Source organism: Haliotis asinina, chromosome 6 (genome assembly GCF_037392515.1).
Source record: "Haliotis asinina isolate JCU_RB_2024 chromosome 6, JCU_Hal_asi_v2, whole genome shotgun sequence".
Taxonomy (NCBI): domain Eukaryota; kingdom Metazoa; phylum Mollusca; class Gastropoda; order Lepetellida; family Haliotidae; genus Haliotis; species Haliotis asinina.
This window is the reverse complement of record NC_090285.1, coordinates 2,305,543-2,319,097: the sequence shown is the minus strand read 5'-3', so window position 1 is coordinate 2,319,097 and position 13,555 is coordinate 2,305,543. Positions and strand designations below refer to the sequence as shown.

At 45.3% G+C, this 13,555-nt stretch overlaps 29 non-coding genes across 29 annotated transcripts; 15 read left to right on the top strand and 14 right to left on the bottom strand.

The window, feature by feature from the left end:
• The first annotated feature begins 191 nt into the window (after positions 1-191).
• On the top strand, positions 192-263 carry Trnag-ucc (transfer RNA glycine (anticodon UCC)). Its single transcript has one exon. It is a non-coding gene; the product is annotated as a tRNA-Gly (tRNA).
• A 484-nt stretch (positions 264-747) lies between these two features.
• Positions 748-818, bottom strand: Trnag-gcc (transfer RNA glycine (anticodon GCC)). Its single transcript has one exon. It is a non-coding gene; the product is annotated as a tRNA-Gly (tRNA).
• Positions 819-1,135: 317 nt separating this feature from the next.
• Positions 1,136-1,207, top strand: Trnag-ucc (transfer RNA glycine (anticodon UCC)). Its single transcript has one exon. It is a non-coding gene; the product is annotated as a tRNA-Gly (tRNA).
• A 484-nt stretch (positions 1,208-1,691) lies between these two features.
• On the bottom strand, positions 1,692-1,762 carry Trnag-gcc (transfer RNA glycine (anticodon GCC)). Its single transcript has one exon. It is a non-coding gene; the product is annotated as a tRNA-Gly (tRNA).
• A 317-nt stretch (positions 1,763-2,079) lies between these two features.
• Positions 2,080-2,151, top strand: Trnag-ucc (transfer RNA glycine (anticodon UCC)). The gene has a single exon. It is a non-coding gene; the product is annotated as a tRNA-Gly (tRNA).
• A 484-nt stretch (positions 2,152-2,635) lies between these two features.
• On the bottom strand, positions 2,636-2,706 carry Trnag-gcc (transfer RNA glycine (anticodon GCC)). Its single transcript has one exon. It is a non-coding gene; the product is annotated as a tRNA-Gly (tRNA).
• A 317-nt stretch (positions 2,707-3,023) lies between these two features.
• Trnag-ucc (transfer RNA glycine (anticodon UCC)) lies at positions 3,024-3,095 on the top strand. The gene has a single exon. It is a non-coding gene; the product is annotated as a tRNA-Gly (tRNA).
• A 484-nt stretch (positions 3,096-3,579) lies between these two features.
• Trnag-gcc (transfer RNA glycine (anticodon GCC)) lies at positions 3,580-3,650 on the bottom strand. The gene has a single exon. It is a non-coding gene; the product is annotated as a tRNA-Gly (tRNA).
• A 317-nt stretch (positions 3,651-3,967) lies between these two features.
• On the top strand, positions 3,968-4,039 carry Trnag-ucc (transfer RNA glycine (anticodon UCC)). Its single transcript has one exon. It is a non-coding gene; the product is annotated as a tRNA-Gly (tRNA).
• A 484-nt stretch (positions 4,040-4,523) lies between these two features.
• On the bottom strand, positions 4,524-4,594 carry Trnag-gcc (transfer RNA glycine (anticodon GCC)). Its single transcript has one exon. It is a non-coding gene; the product is annotated as a tRNA-Gly (tRNA).
• Positions 4,595-4,911: 317 nt separating this feature from the next.
• On the top strand, positions 4,912-4,983 carry Trnag-ucc (transfer RNA glycine (anticodon UCC)). The gene has a single exon. It is a non-coding gene; the product is annotated as a tRNA-Gly (tRNA).
• Positions 4,984-5,467: 484 nt separating this feature from the next.
• Positions 5,468-5,538, bottom strand: Trnag-gcc (transfer RNA glycine (anticodon GCC)). Its single transcript has one exon. It is a non-coding gene; the product is annotated as a tRNA-Gly (tRNA).
• A 317-nt stretch (positions 5,539-5,855) lies between these two features.
• Trnag-ucc (transfer RNA glycine (anticodon UCC)) lies at positions 5,856-5,927 on the top strand. The gene has a single exon. It is a non-coding gene; the product is annotated as a tRNA-Gly (tRNA).
• A 484-nt stretch (positions 5,928-6,411) lies between these two features.
• Trnag-gcc (transfer RNA glycine (anticodon GCC)) lies at positions 6,412-6,482 on the bottom strand. Its single transcript has one exon. It is a non-coding gene; the product is annotated as a tRNA-Gly (tRNA).
• A 317-nt stretch (positions 6,483-6,799) lies between these two features.
• Trnag-ucc (transfer RNA glycine (anticodon UCC)) lies at positions 6,800-6,871 on the top strand. Its single transcript has one exon. It is a non-coding gene; the product is annotated as a tRNA-Gly (tRNA).
• Positions 6,872-7,355: 484 nt separating this feature from the next.
• Positions 7,356-7,426, bottom strand: Trnag-gcc (transfer RNA glycine (anticodon GCC)). Its single transcript has one exon. It is a non-coding gene; the product is annotated as a tRNA-Gly (tRNA).
• A 317-nt stretch (positions 7,427-7,743) lies between these two features.
• On the top strand, positions 7,744-7,815 carry Trnag-ucc (transfer RNA glycine (anticodon UCC)). Its single transcript has one exon. It is a non-coding gene; the product is annotated as a tRNA-Gly (tRNA).
• A 484-nt stretch (positions 7,816-8,299) lies between these two features.
• Positions 8,300-8,370, bottom strand: Trnag-gcc (transfer RNA glycine (anticodon GCC)). The gene has a single exon. It is a non-coding gene; the product is annotated as a tRNA-Gly (tRNA).
• A 317-nt stretch (positions 8,371-8,687) lies between these two features.
• Positions 8,688-8,759, top strand: Trnag-ucc (transfer RNA glycine (anticodon UCC)). Its single transcript has one exon. It is a non-coding gene; the product is annotated as a tRNA-Gly (tRNA).
• Positions 8,760-9,243: 484 nt separating this feature from the next.
• On the bottom strand, positions 9,244-9,314 carry Trnag-gcc (transfer RNA glycine (anticodon GCC)). The gene has a single exon. It is a non-coding gene; the product is annotated as a tRNA-Gly (tRNA).
• Positions 9,315-9,631: 317 nt separating this feature from the next.
• Positions 9,632-9,703, top strand: Trnag-ucc (transfer RNA glycine (anticodon UCC)). The gene has a single exon. It is a non-coding gene; the product is annotated as a tRNA-Gly (tRNA).
• A 484-nt stretch (positions 9,704-10,187) lies between these two features.
• Positions 10,188-10,258, bottom strand: Trnag-gcc (transfer RNA glycine (anticodon GCC)). The gene has a single exon. It is a non-coding gene; the product is annotated as a tRNA-Gly (tRNA).
• A 317-nt stretch (positions 10,259-10,575) lies between these two features.
• Trnag-ucc (transfer RNA glycine (anticodon UCC)) lies at positions 10,576-10,647 on the top strand. The gene has a single exon. It is a non-coding gene; the product is annotated as a tRNA-Gly (tRNA).
• Positions 10,648-11,131: 484 nt separating this feature from the next.
• Trnag-gcc (transfer RNA glycine (anticodon GCC)) lies at positions 11,132-11,202 on the bottom strand. The gene has a single exon. It is a non-coding gene; the product is annotated as a tRNA-Gly (tRNA).
• A 317-nt stretch (positions 11,203-11,519) lies between these two features.
• Positions 11,520-11,591, top strand: Trnag-ucc (transfer RNA glycine (anticodon UCC)). Its single transcript has one exon. It is a non-coding gene; the product is annotated as a tRNA-Gly (tRNA).
• A 484-nt stretch (positions 11,592-12,075) lies between these two features.
• On the bottom strand, positions 12,076-12,146 carry Trnag-gcc (transfer RNA glycine (anticodon GCC)). The gene has a single exon. It is a non-coding gene; the product is annotated as a tRNA-Gly (tRNA).
• A 317-nt stretch (positions 12,147-12,463) lies between these two features.
• On the top strand, positions 12,464-12,535 carry Trnag-ucc (transfer RNA glycine (anticodon UCC)). The gene has a single exon. It is a non-coding gene; the product is annotated as a tRNA-Gly (tRNA).
• Positions 12,536-13,019: 484 nt separating this feature from the next.
• On the bottom strand, positions 13,020-13,090 carry Trnag-gcc (transfer RNA glycine (anticodon GCC)). Its single transcript has one exon. It is a non-coding gene; the product is annotated as a tRNA-Gly (tRNA).
• Positions 13,091-13,407: 317 nt separating this feature from the next.
• On the top strand, positions 13,408-13,479 carry Trnag-ucc (transfer RNA glycine (anticodon UCC)). Its single transcript has one exon. It is a non-coding gene; the product is annotated as a tRNA-Gly (tRNA).
• Positions 13,480-13,555: the final 76 nt, after the last annotated feature.

Below are 13,555 nucleotides of genomic sequence, written 5' to 3'. Positions count from 1 at the left end.
TTCAATACAATTTGTTATCAGTGCTTCGTAGATTGTAGACCCTCGTTGCATAAGACAGAAATACATTTCAAAAGCCCAATTTCATTCAGTTTGTGACGTAAGCCGTCTCATTTAGTGGCGTGCCTCGAGGCGTGGCCAATCAATCAGCAAATTTCATTAAGATGCCTATTCAACAAAGCTTAGCATGGTCAGCGTCGGTGGTGTAAAGGTTAGCATGGTTGCCTTCCAAGCAGTCGATCCGGGTTCGATTCCCGGCCGACGCATCTTTTTACTCCTGCAGGAACATAGGTGGAGAAACGTCGAGTTCATCTGTGACTGAAGAAAGTACAAATGACATACTCCATGACTATACATCATGTTGATATGTATAATTTGCTGTGGACACTTTCTGTTATCTCAGCCATGCTGTGAAGTGAAATATTGTGTGTAATCCAACGTAGAATTGACGGTATTACTGCTTCATTGACAGCCTGACACCGATTGGTGTGGGACAATGCTGAAAGCTGCACAACGTTCCGTCCTTACATCGACTTCAAATGGAGTCATGTAAATGGACACGTTCTCTCATTCCAACCTTCTGATATCTATAGAAAGACTCACCTGTGACCTCACAATGTCCTGACGTCACAGAAACGTGACATCACTGACAACAATCACATTGCGTCACAGACTAGGTGTTCTTACCAGGAGACAAGCGTTTGGAGGCCGCTTTTTCAACCCCTAGAGGCGCAAAAAAACAAAAGAGTGTGCATCGACCGGGAATCGAACCCGGGTCACCCGCGTGGCAGGCGAGTATTCTACCACTAGACCACCGATGCTTCACACTAACTGTGCCTTTTCTTAGCTTCCCATTCTTAAGTTAAAGAAGACAGCTGGCAAGGAGGAAGTGTTCAGCTGACGTGTCCATTTACTCCATATGGATGCAAATGCAGTGTCCTCTTCATTTCAATACAATTTGTTATCAGTGCTTCGTAGATTGTAGACCCTCGTTGCATAAGACAGAAATACATTTCAAAAGCCCAATTTCATTCAGTTTGTGACGTAAGCCGTCTCATTTAGTGGCGTGCCTCGAGGCGTGGCCAATCAATCAGCAAATTTCATTAAGATGCCTATTCAACAAAGCTTAGCATGGTCAGCGTCGGTGGTGTAAAGGTTAGCATGGTTGCCTTCCAAGCAGTCGATCCGGGTTCGATTCCCGGCCGACGCATCTTTTTACTCCTGCAGGAACATAGGTGGAGAAACGTCGAGTTCATCTGTGACTGAAGAAAGTACAAATGACATACTCCATGACTATACATCATGTTGATATGTATAATTTGCTGTGGACACTTTCTGTTATCTCAGCCATGCTGTGAAGTGAAATATTGTGTGTAATCCAACGTAGAACTGACGGTTTTACTGCTTCATTGACAGCCTGACACCGATTGGTGTGGGACAATGCTGAAAGCTGCACAACGTTCCGTCCTTACATCGACTTCAAATGGAGTCATGTAAATGGACACGTTCTCTCATTCCAACCTTCTGATATCTATAGAAAGACTCACCTGTGACCTCACAATGGCCTGACGTCACAGAAACGTGACATCACTGACAACAATCACATTGCGTCACAGACTAGGTGTTCTTACCAGGAGACAAGCGTTTGGAGGCCGCTTTTTCAACCCCTAGAGGCGCAAAAAAACAAAAGAGTGTGCATCGACCGGGAATCGAACCCGGGTCACCCGCGTGGCAGGCGAGTATTCTACCACTAGACCACCGATGCTTCACACTAACTGTGCCTTTTCTTAGCTTCCCATTCTTAAGTTAAAGAAGACAGCTGGCAAGGAGGAAGTGTTCAGCTGACGTGTCCATTTACTCCATATGGATGCAAATGCAGTGTCCTCTTCATTTCAATACAATTTGTTATCAGTGCTTCGTAGATTGTAGACCCTCGTTGCATAAGACAGAAATACATTTCAAAAGCCCAATTTCATTCAGTTTGTGACGTAAGCCGTCTCATTTAGTGGCGTGCCTCGAGGCGTGGCCAATCAATCAGCAAATTTCATTAAGATGCCTATTCAACAAAGCTTAGCATGGTCAGCGTCGGTGGTGTAAAGGTTAGCATGGTTGCCTTCCAAGCAGTCGATCCGGGTTCGATTCCCAGCCGACGCATCTTTTTACTCCTGCAGGAACATAGGTGGAGAAACGTCGAGTTCATCTGTGACTGAAGAAAGTACAAATGACATACTCCATGACTATACATCATGTTGATATGTATAATTTGCTGTGGACACTTTCTGTTATCTCAGCCATGCTGTGAAGTGAAATATTGTGTGTAATCCAACGTAGAACTGACGGTTTTACTGCTTCATTGACAGCCTGACACCGATTGGTGTGGGACAATGCTGAAAGCTGCACAACGTTCCGTCCTTACATCGACTTCAAATGGAGTCATGTAAATGGACACGTTCTCTCATTCCAACCTTCTGATATCTATAGAAAGACTCACCTGTGACCTCACAATGGCCTGACGTCACAGAAACGTGACATCACTGACAACAATCACATTGCGTCACAGACTAGGTGTTCTTACCAGGAGACAAGCGTTTGGAGGCCGCTTTTTCAACCCCTAGAGGCGCAAAAAACCAAAAGAGTGTGCATCGACCGGGAATCGAACCCGGGTCACCCGCGTGGCAGGCGAGTATTCTACCACTAGACCACCGATGCTTCACACTAACTGTGCCTTTTCTTAGCTTCCCATTCTTAAGTTAAAGAAGACAGCTGGCAAGGAGGAAGTGTTCAGCTGACGTGTCCATTTACTCCATAAGGATGCAAATGCAGTGTCCTCTTCATTTCAATACAATTTGTTATCAGTGCTTCGTAGATTGTAGACCCTCGTTGCATAAGACAGAAATACATTTCAAAAGCCCAATTTCATTCAGTTTGTGACGTAAGCCGTCTCATTTAGTGGCGTGCCTCGAGGCGTGGCCAATCAATCAGCAAATTTCATTAAGATGCCTATTCAACAAAGCTTAGCATGGTCAGCGTCGGTGGTGTAAAGGTTAGCATGGTTGCCTTCCAAGCAGTCGATCCGGGTTCGATTCCCGGCCGACGCATCTTTTTACTCCTGCAGGAACATAGGTGGAGAAACGTCGAGTTCATCTGTGACTGAAGAAAGTACAAATGACATACTCCATGACTATACATCATGTTGATATGTATAATTTGCTGTGGACACTTTCTGTTATCTCAGCCATGCTGTGAAGTGAAATATTGTGTGTAATCCAACGTAGAATTGACGGTATTACTGCTTCATTGACAGCCTGACACCGATTGGTGTGGGACAATGCTGAAAGCTGCACAACGTTCCGTCCTTACATCGACTTCAAATGGAGTCATGTAAATGGACACGTTCTCTCATTCCAACCTTCTGATATCTATAGAAAGACTCACCTGTGACCTCACAATGGCCTGACGTCACAGAAACGTGACATCACTGACAACAATCACATTGCGTCACAGACTAGGTGTTCTTACCAGGAGACAAGCGTTTGGAGGCCGCTTTTTCAACCCCTAGAGGCGCAAAAAACCAAAAGAGTGTGCATCGACCGGGAATCGAACCCGGGTCACCCGCGTGGCAGGCGAGTATTCTACCACTAGACCACCGATGCTTCACACTAACTGTGCCTTTTCTTAGCTTCCCATTCTTAAGTTAAAGAAGACAGCTGGCAAGGAGGAAGTGTTCAGCTGACGTGTCCATTTACTCCATAAGGATGCAAATGCAGTGTCCTCTTCATTTCAATACAATTTGTTATCAGTGCTTCGTAGATTGTAGACCCTCGTTGCATAAGACAGAAATACATTTCAAAAGCCCAATTTCATTCAGTTTGTGACGTAAGCCGTCTCATTTAGTGGCGTGCCTCGAGGCGTGGCCAATCAATCAGCAAATTTCATTAAGATGCCTATTCAACAAAGCTTAGCATGGTCAGCGTCGGTGGTGTAAAGGTTAGCATGGTTGCCTTCCAAGCAGTCGATCCGGGTTCGATTCCCGGCCGACGCATCTTTTTACTCCTGCAGGAACATAGGTGGAGAAACGTCGAGTTCATCTGTGACTGAAGAAAGTACAAATGACATACTCCATGACTATACATCATGTTGATATGTATAATTTGCTGTGGACACTTTCTGTTATCTCAGCCATGCTGTGAAGTGAAATATTGTGTGTAATCCAACGTAGAATTGACGGTATTACTGCTTCATTGACAGCCTGACACCGATTGGTGTGGGACAATGCTGAAAGCTGCACAACGTTCCGTCCTTACATCGACTTCAAATGGAGTCATGTAAATGGACACGTTCTCTCATTCCAACCTTCTGATATCTATAGAAAGACTCACCTGTGACCTCACAATGTCCTGACGTCACAGAAACGTGACATCACTGACAACAATCACATTGCGTCACAGACTAGGTGTTCTTACCAGGAGACAAGCGTTTGGAGGCCGCTTTTTCAACCCCTAGAGGCGCAAAAAAACAAAAGAGTGTGCATCGACCGGGAATCGAACCCGGGTCACCCGCGTGGCAGGCGAGTATTCTACCACTAGACCACCGATGCTTCACACTAACTGTGCCTTTTCTTAGCTTCCCATTCTTAAGTTAAAGAAGACAGCTGGCAAGGAGGAAGTGTTCAGCTGACGTGTCCATTTACTCCATATGGATGCAAATGCAGTGTCCTCTTCATTTCAATACAATTTGTTATCAGTGCTTCGTAGATTGTAGACCCTCGTTGCATAAGACAGAAATACATTTCAAAAGCCCAATTTCATTCAGTTTGTGACGTAAGCCGTCTCATTTAGTGGCGTGCCTCGAGGCGTGGCCAATCAATCAGCAAATTTCATTAAGATGCCTATTCAACAAAGCTTAGCATGGTCAGCGTCGGTGGTGTAAAGGTTAGCATGGTTGCCTTCCAAGCAGTCGATCCGGGTTCGATTCCCGGCCGACGCATCTTTTTACTCCTGCAGGAACATAGGTGGAGAAACGTCGAGTTCATCTGTGACTGAAGAAAGTACAAATGACATACTCCATGACTATACATCATGTTGATATGTATAATTTGCTGTGGACACTTTCTGTTATCTCAGCCATGCTGTGAAGTGAAATATTGTGTGTAATCCAACGTAGAACTGACGGTTTTACTGCTTCATTGACAGCCTGACACCGATTGGTGTGGGACAATGCTGAAAGCTGCACAACGTTCCGTCCTTACATCGACTTCAAATGGAGTCATGTAAATGGACACGTTCTCTCATTCCAACCTTCTGATATCTATAGAAAGACTCACCTGTGACCTCACAATGGCCTGACGTCACAGAAACGTGACATCACTGACAACAATCACATTGCGTCACAGACTAGGTGTTCTTACCAGGAGACAAGCGTTTGGAGGCCGCTTTTTCAACCCCTAGAGGCGCAAAAAACCAAAAGAGTGTGCATCGACCGGGAATCGAACCCGGGTCACCCGCGTGGCAGGCGAGTATTCTACCACTAGACCACCGATGCTTCACACTAACTGTGCCTTTTCTTAGCTTCCCATTCTTAAGTTAAAGAAGACAGCTGGCAAGGAGGAAGTGTTCAGCTGACGTGTCCATTTACTCCATAAGGATGCAAATGCAGTGTCCTCTTCATTTCAATACAATTTGTTATCAGTGCTTCGTAGATTGTAGACCCTCGTTGCATAAGACAGAAATACATTTCAAAAGCCCAATTTCATTCAGTTTGTGACGTAAGCCGTCTCATTTAGTGGCGTGCCTCGAGGCGTGGCCAATCAATCAGCAAATTTCATTAAGATGCCTATTCAACAAAGCTTAGCATGGTCAGCGTCGGTGGTGTAAAGGTTAGCATGGTTGCCTTCCAAGCAGTCGATCCGGGTTCGATTCCCGGCCGACGCATCTTTTTACTCCTGCAGGAACATAGGTGGAGAAACGTCGAGTTCATCTGTGACTGAAGAAAGTACAAATGACATACTCCATGACTATACATCATGTTGATATGTATAATTTGCTGTGGACACTTTCTGTTATCTCAGCCATGCTGTGAAGTGAAATATTGTGTGTAATCCAACGTAGAATTGACGGTATTACTGCTTCATTGACAGCCTGACACCGATTGGTGTGGGACAATGCTGAAAGCTGCACAACGTTCCGTCCTTACATCGACTTCAAATGGAGTCATGTAAATGGACACGTTCTCTCATTCCAACCTTCTGATATCTATAGAAAGACTCACCTGTGACCTCACAATGTCCTGACGTCACAGAAACGTGACATCACTGACAACAATCACATTGCGTCACAGACTAGGTGTTCTTACCAGGAGACAAGCGTTTGGAGGCCGCTTTTTCAACCCCTAGAGGCGCAAAAAAACAAAAGAGTGTGCATCGACCGGGAATCGAACCCGGGTCACCCGCGTGGCAGGCGAGTATTCTACCACTAGACCACCGATGCTTCACACTAACTGTGCCTTTTCTTAGCTTCCCATTCTTAAGTTAAAGAAGACAGCTGGCAAGGAGGAAGTGTTCAGCTGACGTGTCCATTTACTCCATATGGATGCAAATGCAGTGTCCTCTTCATTTCAATACAATTTGTTATCAGTGCTTCGTAGATTGTAGACCCTCGTTGCATAAGACAGAAATACATTTCAAAAGCCCAATTTCATTCAGTTTGTGACGTAAGCCGTCTCATTTAGTGGCGTGCCTCGAGGCGTGGCCAATCAATCAGCAAATTTCATTAAGATGCCTATTCAACAAAGCTTAGCATGGTCAGCGTCGGTGGTGTAAAGGTTAGCATGGTTGCCTTCCAAGCAGTCGATCCGGGTTCGATTCCCGGCCGACGCATCTTTTTACTCCTGCAGGAACATAGGTGGAGAAACGTCGAGTTCATCTGTGACTGAAGAAAGTACAAATGACATACTCCATGACTATACATCATGTTGATATGTATAATTTGCTGTGGACACTTTCTGTTATCTCAGCCATGCTGTGAAGTGAAATATTGTGTGTAATCCAACGTAGAACTGACGGTTTTACTGCTTCATTGACAGCCTGACACCGATTGGTGTGGGACAATGCTGAAAGCTGCACAACGTTCCGTCCTTACATCGACTTCAAATGGAGTCATGTAAATGGACACGTTCTCTCATTCCAACCTTCTGATATCTATAGAAAGACTCACCTGTGACCTCACAATGGCCTGACGTCACAGAAACGTGACATCACTGACAACAATCACATTGCGTCACAGACTAGGTGTTCTTACCAGGAGACAAGCGTTTGGAGGCCGCTTTTTCAACCCCTAGAGGCGCAAAAAACCAAAAGAGTGTGCATCGACCGGGAATCGAACCCGGGTCACCCGCGTGGCAGGCGAGTATTCTACCACTAGACCACCGATGCTTCACACTAACTGTGCCTTTTCTTAGCTTCCCATTCTTAAGTTAAAGAAGACAGCTGGCAAGGAGGAAGTGTTCAGCTGACGTGTCCATTTACTCCATAAGGATGCAAATGCAGTGTCCTCTTCATTTCAATACAATTTGTTATCAGTGCTTCGTAGATTGTAGACCCTCGTTGCATAAGACAGAAATACATTTCAAAAGCCCAATTTCATTCAGTTTGTGACGTAAGCCGTCTCATTTAGTGGCGTGCCTCGAGGCGTGGCCAATCAATCAGCAAATTTCATTAAGATGCCTATTCAACAAAGCTTAGCATGGTCAGCGTCGGTGGTGTAAAGGTTAGCATGGTTGCCTTCCAAGCAGTCGATCCGGGTTCGATTCCCGGCCGACGCATCTTTATACTCCTGCAGGAACATAAGTGGAGAAACGTCGAGTTCATCTGTGACTGAAGAAAGTACAAATGACATACTCCATGACTATACATCATGTTGATATGTATAATTTGCTGTGGACACTTTCTGTTATCTCAGCCATGCTGTGAAGTGAAATATTGTGTGTAATACAACGTAGAACTGACGGTTTTACTGCTTCATTGACAGCCTGACACCGATTGGTGTGGGACAATGCTGAAAGCTGCACAACGTTCCGTCCTTACATCGACTTCAAATGGAGTCATGTAAATGGACACGTTCTCTCATTCCAACCTTCTGATATCTATAGAAAGACTCACCTGTGACCTCACAATGGCCTGACGTCACAGAAACGTGACATCACTGACAACAATCACATTGCGTCACAGACTAGGTGTTCTTACCAGGAGACAAGCGTTTGGAGGCCGCTTTTTCAACCCCTAGAGGCGCAAAAAAACAAAAGAGTGTGCATCGACCGGGAATCGAACCCGGGTCACCCGCGTGGCAGGCGAGTATTCTACCACTAGACCACCGATGCTTCACACTAACTGTGCCTTTTCTTAGCTTCCCATTCTTAAGTTAAAGAAGACAGCTGGCAAGGAGGAAGTGTTCAGCTGACGTGTCCATTTACTCCATATGGATGCAAATGCAGTGTCCTCTTCATTTCAATACAATTTGTTATCAGTGCTTCGTAGATTGTAGACCCTCGTTGCATAAGACAGAAATACATTTCAAAAGCCCAATTTCATTCAGTTTGTGACGTAAGCCGTCTCATTTAGTGGCGTGCCTCGAGGCGTGGCCAATCAATCAGCAAATTTCATTAAGATGCCTATTCAACAAAGCTTAGCATGGTCAGCGTCGGTGGTGTAAAGGTTAGCATGGTTGCCTTCCAAGCAGTCGATCCGGGTTCGATTCCCGGCCGACGCATCTTTTTACTCCTGCAGGAACATAGGTGGAGAAACGTCGAGTTCATCTGTGACTGAAGAAAGTACAAATGACATACTCCATGACTATACATCATGTTGATATGTATAATTTGCTGTGGACACTTTCTGTTATCTCAGCCATGCTGTGAAGTGAAATATTGTGTGTAATCCAACGTAGAACTGACGGTTTTACTGCTTCATTGACAGCCTGACACCGATTGGTGTGGGACAATGCTGAAAGCTGCACAACGTTCCGTCCTTACATCGACTTCAAATGGAGTCATGTAAATGGACACGTTCTCTCATTCCAACCTTCTGATATCTATAGAAAGACTCACCTGTGACCTCACAATGGCCTGACGTCACAGAAACGTGACATCACTGACAACAATCACATTGCGTCACAGACTAGGTGTTCTTACCAGGAGACAAGCGTTTGGAGGCCGCTTTTTCAACCCCTAGAGGCGCAAAAAAACAAAAGAGTGTGCATCGACCGGGAATCGAACCCGGGTCACCCGCGTGGCAGGCGAGTATTCTACCACTAGACCACCGATGCTTCACACTAACTGTGCCTTTTCTTAGCTTCCCATTCTTAAGTTAAAGAAGACAGCTGGCAAGGAGGAAGTGTTCAGCTGACGTGTCCATTTACTCCATATGGATGCAAATGCAGTGTCCTCTTCATTTCAATACAATTTGTTATCAGTGCTTCGTAGATTGTAGACCCTCGTTGCATAAGACAGAAATACATTTCAAAAGCCCAATTTCATTCAGTTTGTGACGTAAGCCGTCTCATTTAGTGGCGTGCCTCGAGGCGTGGCCAATCAATCAGCAAATTTCATTAAGATGCCTATTCAACAAAGCTTAGCATGGTCAGCGTCGGTGGTGTAAAGGTTAGCATGGTTGCCTTCCAAGCAGTCGATCCGGGTTCGATTCCCGGCCGACGCATCTTTTTACTCCTGCAGGAACATAGGTGGAGAAACGTCGAGTTCATCTGTGACTGAAGAAAGTACAAATGACATACTCCATGACTATACATCATGTTGATATGTATAATTTGCTGTGGACACTTTCTGTTATCTCAGCCATGCTGTGAAGTGAAATATTGTGTGTAATCCAACGTAGAACTGACGGTTTTACTGCTTCATTGACAGCCTGACACCGATTGGTGTGGGACAATGCTGAAAGCTGCACAACGTTCCGTCCTTACATCGACTTCAAATGGAGTCATGTAAATGGACACGTTCTCTCATTCCAACCTTCTGATATCTATAGAAAGACTCACCTGTGACCTCACAATGGCCTGACGTCACAGAAACGTGACATCACTGACAACAATCACATTGCGTCACAGACTAGGTGTTCTTACCAGGAGACAAGCGTTTGGAGGCCGCTTTTTCAACCCCTAGAGGCGCAAAAAACCAAAAGAGTGTGCATCGACCGGGAATCGAACCCGGGTCACCCGCGTGGCAGGCGAGTATTCTACCACTAGACCACCGATGCTTCACACTAACTGTGCCTTTTCTTAGCTTCCCATTCTTAAGTTAAAGAAGACAGCTGGCAAGGAGGAAGTGTTCAGCTGACGTGTCCATTTACTCCATAAGGATGCAAATGCAGTGTCCTCTTCATTTCAATACAATTTGTTATCAGTGCTTCGTAGATTGTAGACCCTCGTTGCATAAGACAGAAATACATTTCAAAAGCCCAATTTCATTCAGTTTGTGACGTAAGCCGTCTCATTTAGTGGCGTGCCTCGAGGCGTGGCCAATCAATCAGCAAATTTCATTAAGATGCCTATTCAACAAAGCTTAGCATGGTCAGCGTCGGTGGTGTAAAGGTTAGCATGGTTGCCTTCCAAGCAGTCGATCCGGGTTCGATTCCCGGCCGACGCATCTTTATACTCCTGCAGGAACATAAGTGGAGAAACGTCGAGTTCATCTGTGACTGAAGAAAGTACAAATGACATACTCCATGACTATACATCATGTTGATATGTATAATTTGCTGTGGACACTTTCTGTTATCTCAGCCATGCTGTGAAGTGAAATATTGTGTGTAATACAACGTAGAACTGACGGTTTTACTGCTTCATTGACAGCCTGACACCGATTGGTGTGGGACAATGCTGAAAGCTGCACAACGTTCCGTCCTTACATCGACTTCAAATGGAGTCATGTAAATGGACACGTTCTCTCATTCCAACCTTCTGATATCTATAGAAAGACTCACCTGTGACCTCACAATGGCCTGACGTCACAGAAACGTGACATCACTGACAACAATCACATTGCGTCACAGACTAGGTGTTCTTACCAGGAGACAAGCGTTTGGAGGCCGCTTTTTCAACCCCTAGAGGCGCAAAAAAACAAAAGAGTGTGCATCGACCGGGAATCGAACCCGGGTCACCCGCGTGGCAGGCGAGTATTCTACCACTAGACCACCGATGCTTCACACTAACTGTGCCTTTTCTTAGCTTCCCATTCTTAAGTTAAAGAAGACAGCTGGCAAGGAGGAAGTGTTCAGCTGACGTGTCCATTTACTCCATATGGATGCAAATGCAGTGTCCTCTTCATTTCAATACAATTTGTTATCAGTGCTTCGTAGATTGTAGACCCTCGTTGCATAAGACAGAAATACATTTCAAAAGCCCAATTTCATTCAGTTTGTGACGTAAGCCGTCTCATTTAGTGGCGTGCCTCGAGGCGTGGCCAATCAATCAGCAAATTTCATTAAGATGCCTATTCAACAAAGCTTAGCATGGTCAGCGTCGGTGGTGTAAAGGTTAGCATGGTTGCCTTCCAAGCAGTCGATCCGGGTTCGATTCCCGGCCGACGCATCTTTTTACTCCTGCAGGAACATAGGTGGAGAAACGTCGAGTTCATCTGTGACTGAAGAAAGTACAAATGACATACTCCATGACTATACATCATGTTGATATGTATAATTTGCTGTGGACACTTTCTGTTATCTCAGCCATGCTGTGAAGTGAAATATTGTGTGTAATCCAACGTAGAACTGACGGTTTTACTGCTTCATTGACAGCCTGACACCGATTGGTGTGGGACAATGCTGAAAGCTGCACAACGTTCCGTCCTTACATCGACTTCAAATGGAGTCATGTAAATGGACACGTTCTCTCATTCCAACCTTCTGATATCTATAGAAAGACTCACCTGTGACCTCACAATGGCCTGACGTCACAGAAACGTGACATCACTGACAACAATCACATTGCGTCACAGACTAGGTGTTCTTACCAGGAGACAAGCGTTTGGAGGCCGCTTTTTCAACCCCTAGAGGCGCAAAAAACCAAAAGAGTGTGCATCGACCGGGAATCGAACCCGGGTCACCCGCGTGGCAGGCGAGTATTCTACCACTAGACCACCGATGCTTCACACTAACTGTGCCTTTTCTTAGCTTCCCATTCTTAAGTTAAAGAAGACAGCTGGCAAGGAGGAAGTGTTCAGCTGACGTGTCCATTTACTCCATAAGGATGCAAATGCAGTGTCCTCTTCATTTATATACAATTTGTTATCAGTGCTTCGTAGATTGTAGACCCTCGTTGCATAAGACAGAAATACATTTCAAAAGCCCAATTTCATTCAGTTTGTGACGTAAGCCGTCTCATTTAGTGGCGTGCCTCGAGGCGTGGCCAATCAATCAGCAAATTTCATTAAGATGCCTATTCAACAAAGCTTAGCATGGTCAGCGTCGGTGGTGTAAAGGTTAGCATGGTTGCCTTCCAAGCAGTCGATCCGGGTTCGATTCCCGGCCGACGCATCTTTTTACTCCTGCAGGAACATAGGTGGAGAAACGTCGAGTTCATCTGTGACTGAAGAAAGTACAAATGACATACTCCATGACTATACATCATGTTGATATGTATAATTTGCTGTGGACACTTTCTGTTATCTCAGCCATGCTGTGAAGTGAAATATTGTGTGTAATCCAACGTAGAACTGACGGTATTACTGCTTCATTGACAGCCTGACACCGATTGGTGTGGGACAATGCTGAAAGCTGCACAACGTTCCGTCCTTACATCGACTTCAAATGGAGTCATGTAAATGGACACGTTCTCTCATTCCAACCTTCTGATATCTATAGAAAGACTCACCTGTGACCTCACAATGGCCTGACGTCACAGAAACGTGACATCACTGACAACAATCACATTGCGTCACAGACTAGGTGTTCTTACCAGGAGACAAGCGTTTGGAGGCCGCTTTTTCAACCCCTAGAGGCGCAAAAAAACAAAAGAGTGTGCATCGACCGGGAATCGAACCCGGGTCACCCGCGTGGCAGGCGAGTATTCTACCACTAGACCACCGATGCTTCACACTAACTGTGCCTTTTCTTAGCTTCCCATTCTTAAGTTAAAGAAGACAGCTGGCAAGGAGGAAGTGTTCAGCTGACGTGTCCATTTACTCCATATGGATGCAAATGCAGTGTCCTCTTCATTTCAATACAATTTGTTATCAGTGCTTCGTAGATTGTAGACCCTCGTTGCATAAGACAGAAATACATTTCAAAAGCCCAATTTCATTCAGTTTGTGACGTAAGCCGTCTCATTTAGTGGCGTGCCTCGAGGCGTGGCCAATCAATCAGCAAATTTCATTAAGATGCCTATTCAACAAAGCTTAGCATGGTCAGCGTCGGTGGTGTAAAGGTTAGCATGGTTGCCTTCCAAGCAGTCGATCCGGGTTCGATTCCCGGCCGACGCATCTTTTTACTCCTGCAGGAACATAGGTGGAGAAACGTCGAGTTCATCTGTGACTGAAGAAAGTACAAATGACATAC